General features: G+C 41.0%; 1 protein-coding gene across 1 annotated transcript in view; it reads right to left on the reverse strand.

The window, feature by feature from the left end:
* Window positions 1-9796, reverse strand: part of fbxl17 (F-box and leucine-rich repeat protein 17) — a 213061-nt gene that overhangs the window by 53671 nt on the left and 149594 nt on the right. The window lies entirely within an intron of this gene.

Here is a 9796-nt window from a genome sequence, read left to right on the forward strand (position 1 = left end):
AAACTATTGAAAGTAGTCCAGCAGCAGTGGTGGTACTGGACCAAAACGATGGTAAAGAAATAAAGAGTTCTCATGGACAGGAAGTGGGCATCTCCCTCAGCTAAGCTTTATCAGAGTGAGGCAGAGCTATAGAACCCACAGCAGGGTGCTTTAACTATTAAACACTCCCAAATCTGGTCCCCAACACACATCAACACCCACATAACCTACAGGACAGCTCCATTCACACCTGAGAGAGATGAGGAGGAGGAAGATGAGGAAAGAGGGACAGAGCAAGACAGTGAAGTGTGAAGAAAATAATATGAGATAACAAGACAGAGAAAGAGAGAGAGAGAGAGAGAGAGAGAGAGAGAGAGAGAGAGAGAGAGAGAGAGAGAGAGAGAGAGAGAGACGAGCCTCTGAGTCATTATAGCAATGCTGAGCATTTTACACCTGTCCACGGGCTATATCGGTGCTACTATGAGGCAAACGCACAGTGGATGTGATGCTGCCTCTGGAGAAATACTTGTCATATCCAGACAGACAGACAGACAGACACACACACACACACACACACACACACACACACACACACACACACACACACACACACACACACACACACACACACACACACACACACACACAATGGAACTAATAAGAAAAATAAGAAAATGCAATGTCTCACTTCTATAAACAAAAACCTTACAGCGAGCAATAACAGGGACATCTTCTACACGCTTACATAGCTTGGTGTTATTGAGTCCCACGGGCACACTTACAGCACGCTGTTATTAGGAACTACAGGGCTGAGATGATGGTGGACGAGAAAGAAAAAGAGGAGGAGACGAGGGCGAGGGCGAGTGAGAAAGAGAAAGAAGAGCGATAGAACAAATGGACCATTTATATCAGCTTCATAAACACATATGGGGCCTATTGTTACTAAAGCCACCTCTATGTGGAACAGAAACATTATTGTCATCCACTGGCTCATAGATACATGATTACATGCTTTGGCACCATGTACACGACACATACACACACACACACACACACACACACACACTATAGTACACTACACAGGGACACATACATCTGTGTACACAGAGGCAACCACACATTACCATATAAATCTGTATACACACACACACACACACACACACACACACACACACACACACACACACCCAAGTCAGTTCAATCTTTCTCCTCCGTAGACTTAAGCGTAAAATAGCGGGGGCTTAAACATTTCTTTCCTTAAGTTACGGCAAAGTGTGTGTGTGCTGAAATTTGATAGTGTGAGTGAAGGAAGATATTAGCATGAGCTCAAAAGTGCATCTATAATATGTGTGTACTGCCTGTGTGATTGTGTTTGCATCTGAGTGTGTAAATGCAAACGGGGCTTGCCTGGCTGTAATCCCCGAGGCAACGGTGTGTGTGTGTGTGTGTGTGTCTTAGTGGGTGAGTGAGAGAGAGAGTTAGTATGTGAGTGTGTTTGTGTGTGACCAGTAAGATGGTAGACAGCGTAAGCCCCAGCCTTCACAGCTTAAGCCCCCCTCACTTTTCTCCCCCATAAGGCAAACAGTGGATAGACCACAGGGCTTAGCTGGAGAAAGAGGAGGAGAGGACAATATATGGAAACTAATTCAATTTCAGCCTCTTTGCGCTGCTCCCCAATCTGCAAATACCAGTGAAGGCTGATGTAAGGAAATGGAAATCTCGACTTATATACTGTACACTATGAAGAATCTGTAGATTGGAACCCTATGGAAGTGTACTTATGCACTTGAGCAGCGGTCTTCCAGTTAAATGCCTTCCCTGTGGAGGTTCAAGTCCGGCCTCCCGAGCTGTGTCAGCTCCCTCCTTACCCGTCACCCTCTCAGCTTTCCTGTCTATTATTTAATGAACTTTCCAAACTTGTAAATGGTGGGAGAATGGTCATCCTTCTTGTTCTCCACAGAAAGGCTATTCTGCAGAGTTTCCATGGCTGAAGCCAATTTTTCATTTACTTTTAGAGTTTTACTTATGGCATTGTTAAACAGAGCAGTTTGAAGAAAAGACAAATTCTAACACCAATTTGCAAATAAGGAAAAGAGTGTGTTTTATGCACTGTATTTCTCATGGTTAGTGCATTTGATTAATTCAAGATTCATTGTTTTTCTCTGCTTTCCCTGAGGAAACTTTGATGAGCTTCTTTTTTTTCGTTTTCTTTTTCATTTCATAAAAAAAAGACCATTCATACACCGAATGATTATTTGATTAATTAAGAAAATAACAGGTAGATTCATCCATAACAGAACTTGTTAATTGTTGCAGCCATTGTTAACATAGAACAAACATCGAAACCTTATGCTGCAGCAACCAGGTGGTCTACCAGCAGTACTGAAGTCCAGCTCTGAGCCTGGTGAATTGCTGGTTGTTTTCCCCCGCGGCTCAGGAAGTCTCATTGATTTGCAGAGATAATAACCCACTTTATGAGTCTTTGCCCTCCCTGTGTCTAGCAACACATGTTACTCTCTCTCTCTCTCTCTCTCTGCCTGTTCCACCATCTTTCCTACCCCTCAAGGAGAAAACACCACCGCTTATGAATTTTCCTAGTATGTGCTATTCTGTGTACTCCTGCTCCATTGGTTTTTAGGGTCACAGCGTGATATGGAAAAGGGTCATGGGAGTTGGCCTATGGGCTTGGCTACCTCCGGTTCCATTGTTTTACGCTTAATGGAATTGATGTCAGGAGGATCGCGCCTGGGTAGTTCTCCTGTCAAGCTGCATTGTGATGGTTACACTCCTTCCAACATTTAAGTTGCCAGGTGAATAAAAAATGATTCGACTCTCCTAGACCGAGGACCTCAAAAATTTAACCCAGTGATATGCTGATATTCACTGACCACTGAGCAACAGCTCCGATTTCTTCCTCTCAAGAAACATCAACAGTGATGAAATAACTCACTTGACTCAATTGTTTCTCCATAGAATTTCTCAATGGATTTATAAATAAATAAAAACAGCTGCATTGTTCTATGAATTGCTTTCAACATACTTGTACATGTATCTTTTAGTTCCTACAATGTAGTTCCTGGGTATCAGTACCCACACAAAAAGAGCAATACCATAAATCTTTGGTGTTTGAAAATAGTTTTAAACAAACCTAATAGACATTAGTAAAACCAAAAAATATTTCTGTCAGTCTGTCATTAACACCAAGGCAAAAAGACTCTCTGGTTTGAAAACAGTTTTGCATGGCAGTGGCTATGAACATAAAAAGACCGAGCGATTCTAAACAGCAAACCATCCAACAGGCATAACCTTTTTCCTTCTCTATACAAACACATGTATACACACACAACCAGTCACAGTGGAGATACAGACGGACAAAGACTGTCTATTAACTTGCTCCCCTTAGCAGCCCACATAAATCTGCTGTACAGCTCTGCGCATTGTAATCGACTGCTTGTAGAGTTACTTTATTTACCTACTGAAAGCCAGGCAGAGGGGAGCAAACACGCTATTACACTATCTAAGTTTACATCACATTATGTTTCACAGCACTTAGACTGTATGGCGGTGAATAACTGCTTAGCAAACAAACAAGATGGAGGGAAAACACACAAACGCTCAAAGAGAAACAGAGATGCGCAAAAGAAAGAAGAGGGAGCTACAGCCTTTTACAGTTACCACATCATCATGAAGTCTGATCATGCCACATGTAGATACAATAACTGATCGCCTCGTTTAAGTCCTCCTCACTGTTCTTTTTTGCAGAAACTCCAGTGTTGTGTATACTTTAAAAATGCCACTATGTCACACAACCATGGCCTGCAAGACAGGGATATCATACCTGAGGGGTTTGACATGAACTGATGTTCCATAAATAGTAGAATAATAAAAAGCGAACACAAGCTTAAGGTTAAAAACTAACACAGTAACTCTTGAGCTTTGAGGGTACCCTAATGGTTTCATCATATCCTATATGGGGGCATAACAATCACATGTCATTGTCACTGTCAGTGTCAGTGAGGTAGTTACCATTCTGTTTCAGCTGCTTTTATGCTAAGTAACCTCACCTTGTAAAAAGCACCGTGATACTCTGGGGAGTAAGTGTGTCAGAATTTGCCCAGCAGCAAGTGAAACCTGTTAAAGTACACACAGGCTCCCACAAGGGCAATGTAAACAAGCACAGAGTCACACACACGCACACACGCACGCACGCACACACACACGCACACACGCACACATGCACACATACAGCGATTCTTGAGGTTCTGCTCAAAGGGAGGGGCAGGGAAGCCCCATCTATCAACGTTCAGTGCATTTAGAGTAAAGCACCTCAGATGAAAGCAAGAGCTGAAAGATGAATGGAAAGAGGGATGAGAGGGGAAAAGAGAGGAGGAAGAGGTTTGGTCTTGCAACTGGGTTCATAGCTGGAAAAAAAAAAAGGCGGAAAATGTAGATGCATGTTAACTATGTGAGAGCTGTGAAGGGGGGGAAACAAATAAGAGAATAAGACAAATGAAAATTGAATGACAAGAATAATCTCACAAGCTGACAGATGGGTAAATACAGATGGACATAATGAAATGCACAATTTGAGTAGCTCAGTCCCTCTTATACAACAACACAACACAATCACAACAGTCTGGAAGATAGGCTGTCATTGTCAAGATTTCCGATTAGGAGCAATAGAGTTGCAAAGTAGAAGGAGACGCTTGTTCAGGAAGTACTTTTCCCCACTTTTAATTCTCATTTCAAAGATTTTTAAATCATATCCTTAATGTTCCACAACATTGAACCAAAAAGAGTCACTGGATGATTCAACTACTATACTATAGGATTATGTTATGTTATTTAAATTTTGTTTCTATTTTGTGAGGGAAAGATACCACGATACCCGCCTCAGTTCCCATTGCTATGGTGACACCATCAGTCCAAAGTGCAAATCAGAGCTGTAGCACATCCAAGACACTTCATAGTTGCAACTGGGAACTATACACACAATGCAGGGCTTATCCAAAACTGACTTGACTTTGTGTGACCGCTGTGTCTATTATCAGGTTTCTACAAAGCTTAGCTCAGCTTGGTTTCCACTTGTGTCAACAACACACGACAGAATTTGGTTATTTAAAAGTGCTCATATTCTGCCGTGATGATTCAAACAAGAGAATTTCATGACCATCTAAGACTTGGAAGTGCTCAGAATGCCAGTCACCTCACATTGCCTATGCAAAAAAATAAATGGGAGTTTGACTTGCATCACTCTGGAAGCCTGAAATAATTCCTCCCACTTCGTAACCGAGACCAAAGCTGCTCCTTTTCTTCCCTCGCACTCGCACAGTCTCCCACAGGTGTCTCACTCGATCCTGTATTCGCACAGATGTACACGGGAGGCCGTGACTGACAAGGTAAGGGATCGTGGGGAGGCGTGTGGGTGAAAGAGGAGAATTACCATATGTAAAGAACGGAGGTGCCGTGGTCTCTCTTTTTGTCTCCAGATAAAGCGGGTGGTGCTACAAGGGACAAGATAATCGCAGGTAGATATACACACACAGTGCAGACACACAAATGGACGCATGTGAATGCAAAGCACGCACACACACGCATGCACACACACACACACACACACACACACACACACACACACACACACACACACACACACACACACACACACACACACACATATATATATAAGGACAAAAGACGCACACAAACAAGTGCGAGAGGAGACATGAATGTCTATCCTGATGTGTTGAAGATACAGTATGGGCCGCTACCTGTGTACTGGTCGCTCAGTGAGAAGGACAGAAGGTGAGAAGGTGGTGTAGAGATCTGATTAGCACTGGGAGAGAGGCGGAGAGGGTTTTCCCATCAGGATCAGGTTTCAAACCCTTATCTTATACTGGTACTTTTATTTCTGCAAGGGTAATGGTCAGACTGTATCTGTCATCTGTATGCCTATGTGAATAAGGAGCTCAGGTGGTCTTTTTTTCATTTTCATTTACATGTAAAAAAGTGGTGGGTGTTTGGCAAGTGTTGTCATGACTTTAACTGCGTCATTACCAGTCACCTCATGGTATCTCGCCATTCGCTGGAAGAGAAGGGAAGGATATACTGTTTTTAAATGTTATTTTCCTTAACATTATCTCAAACCACTTCAATTAACCTCTCTATCTCATGAGCTTAGGAGAGGCCAGATTTCTTTACTTTGATTTTAGATAAAGCAGTGACATGCTTTTTTTTCTTTTTTTTTTTCCAAAATCTACAACACAGGCAATCTGTTTCTAGACCCCACCATCTTGACTATCGCCCCATTTAAATATGAAATTCGCGAATGTGTTGGAAAGTCTCTGCAGCCCTCAAACCCCACAAGTGGCAGTGATAAGTGGGCACTCGGTAGATTAGGGGTTCTTAAACAAAGGGTCAGGTCTTAAAATTGCTCAGAGGTCTGCAGCTGCAGGGTCCCCTAATGAAAAGTAAGTTGCATTATCTAAATAAGCTTGGGACTCAGGGTAATACTAAATGTATTCCATATGTATTTCCCTGTTTTTGGAGTCCAAGAATTATAGAGAACTCCCGGTGTCTGAATAGATGTGGGTATACTTCATACACTGTTTCTGGATACCCTTGATCACATTCCTGTAGTTATAGAAATATCAAGAACTGAGACATAAAATGTCAACTAAATTAATTGTTTTTTTGTTTTTTTTTTTAAATCAGCGCTGCTTTGCTGAATTACAAGTTTTACTCAAAAACCATAAATTAGTTCTTAATGCAGATTAAACTCAATTCAGGTTTTTCACCAGAGCCAAAAATATTGATGATGAAGATCTCATCATCTCTACTGAGAATGGCACAAATATTGAAAAAGTCACAGAGTGCAATTATCTTGGAATTTGGATTGATGAGAAGGTAACTTTTAAATATCATGCTACTAAACTGGTGAGCATATTAAGGAAAAACAAATAGTTTTTTTTCTATAGGACTAAAAGCTCTGTGTTGTAGAGGGACGCTTAATGAGGCAACTTTCTTATCAGTCTTGGATTATGGTGACATTTTACAGATGCATGCTTCGGTTGCGACTCTGAAGCCCTTGGATGCTGTTTATTACTCTGCACTAAGATTTATTACCGGTGATAATTATAATACTCATCATTGTGAGCTGTATGCTAAGGTTGGGTGGCCCTCCCTCTCTCTGTGAGGCGTGACAGACAATGGGTTTCATTAATTTATAAGGATCTTTTTTTAACACTATATTGTAAATGAAGTCTCTATTTAAACATCTTTCTGAGTTAAAATAAAGGTTGAATGAATGAATTAAATGACCAATGCCTTAAAACAAACAAATATTGTAGTTTAAGATTTTTTATTTATCTTGAAATACTTCAAAATAAACAAATAAAGTAAATAATTTTCTACTGTACCTTCTACACTTAAAACTGCCACCTCTTGATACGTGTGTGGATGTGGACCTGTGTATGTGTGGCAGGCGTTAATCGGTTTTGAGAATGTCAGTGAGACAAAGAAAAATCTCTGCAAAGTTAGAAAAGACCTTATGTACAAAAAGAGGTTAGGTATAGCACAAATGAAATGAATGAAAGACGGAGGAAATCTGGACGATGCGTTTCTAGAGATTTAACAAAATCTTCAGTAACATGATCATAATTCATCATCAATCCTAAATTACAGGTGTGAAAAACCAACAGCTACTGAAATGCATAAATATGTGAATCAAAGGAACCAGGTGTTTAGCAAGTCTCTACACTTCCTTGATTACAACCAAAATGTTAGCTAATTAGATTTTATGTTCTTTGATGAATGAGAGAGAAGTCTAAGAAGTTCTTTTTTTTCTCTCTCCACAGCACTAATAGGGCTTTCAGTAAGATCATTACGCCAAAAAAGCTCTATCCTCGCTTTTTCCATTTGTTCCCTTTGCCTCACAAAATAATCCCCAAAACCATCTGCACTGGGAGTAAAATTACATGTTGCCTCGCTCTCTCTTTCTGTCATCTAAACCTGTCTTTATGTCTCTCTCTCTCTGTCTGTCCTCAGAGCTTCTATAAAATCACACAGGAAGCAAAAGCTGGGAGGAAAAAAAAAAACAGAACACTCAAACGTAAGAGGCTTGTGGACATCTCAAATGCACTCAGTGAGGCCATTAATAAAAATAATTAGCACAGGAGATGGGCGGAAAAAAAAAAAACGGGGGCCCGGCTTGGCAGATGTAAAATCTCATTTCTGTTATTTAATTTATCAGAGACTGAAGCAGGAAATCCACCAATCATTTTGTTAGAGCGCAGAGCTCCTACAACAGGCATCTCTATCATGGAAGGACACACGTACACACAAATATAAATACACACAGACCCCATCATCAGCCAAAGAGGGCCAGAGGGGTCATTAGTGAAGGAAGAAGATCAGATATCACCAATTCATCTTGGTCAAAATGATTAGAGAGACACACAGAAAGAGAGGCATATATAAGGGGGTGTTTGTGCGCATTCCAGGTTTTAATGTACTATTGTGATCTTGGAGTCATTAATCAAACACCAGTAGACACACACCCACATAATGTTTCACACGCACGCACACACAGTTAAGGTTCGGGTTCAGAGAGGTCAAGGTGATTATTGTCACTGTAACTCACAGACGTTGGCAGCAAACTGCAGCTTGTGTTGGAGAATAACCATTCGACTCTGCAGCAACACATATGACATAATCACAACTTCCTGGCAGAAACCTTGAGAATTTAATGCATAGCATCAAACCTTTTTTTTCCATATCTGCTGTAACTACTGAGTAAAACTACTGCAGAATAGGTAAAATAGTGGTGGTTCACTGAGGGCAAAAAAGATAAAGACCACTCTGGAGTCCTCAAAGTTAAGAAAAGTGGCCAACAACTGGAGCTGTAAATTCCTAACTACCGTGCCTCCATAAGTACAAAATGAACAACCATCCGATTCAGACAGATATAATGATGCAGCTTGCAATGCATCTGAATGGGCCAGCATCATGGATGTATGCAAAAAAAAACTATTATTCCTAGATGTTGCCCTATTCAAAAAAGTTACTGAATGGGAACACAGGGCCTCTGCAGGATTGCACATTTTGAGGCACACTGAGTGAGAGAGTCCTTCTCCGGCTGAGCCAGTAGAGAGCATACACCTTAGAAACTTCCTCTGGGCAAGACATCTGGCTTCCTGTTAGCTCCCTCACACATATGAACAGCTTGACTTTGCACATTTTATTTGTGTATGGGAACAAGTCTTTTTGGGCCAGTGTGTTTTATTTGATAAGGTGTGTCACTATCATAGCCCAGGATTTCGCGGGCAATTTCATGACTCTTCTCCTAAACTGGGTTGAATATGCATCAACCACAACAACTACCAAACAAAACAAGTGAGAAAGAAAGCAAGATCGACAGGTAAAATAACTGCGGCAAGTTTCTGTGAATGTTCAAGAACAAATGTTCAAGCAGGCTAACCTGTGGTTTTAAGAGCCGACATCATATAAACTACAGCATCATACAAATCAAGTTAATCTGTACATCCGAATATTATACACTGCCTCGATGAGCTTTACAGGCCCACAACAAAAACAGCTCCCGACCCAGCCAAAGCTCCCTAAGCTCTCGAGCAAACACCATGGGACTAACAAGCAGAAGGCGTGCTTGTCTCTTATCTCAGTAGTCTTTTTGTGCAATTTTCAATAGTCTAATCACTCAGACAACAGCAAAGTCAAAAAAACAAGCAACTGAGGCAATAAAAACTTAAGAAAACTCTGTGAAATAAACAAGCAGAGGATGTCTTTAGTCCCTTTGTGC

This window comes from Seriola aureovittata, chromosome 5 (assembly GCF_021018895.1).
Source record: "Seriola aureovittata isolate HTS-2021-v1 ecotype China chromosome 5, ASM2101889v1, whole genome shotgun sequence".
NCBI classification, from domain to species: domain Eukaryota; kingdom Metazoa; phylum Chordata; class Actinopteri; order Carangiformes; family Carangidae; genus Seriola; species Seriola aureovittata.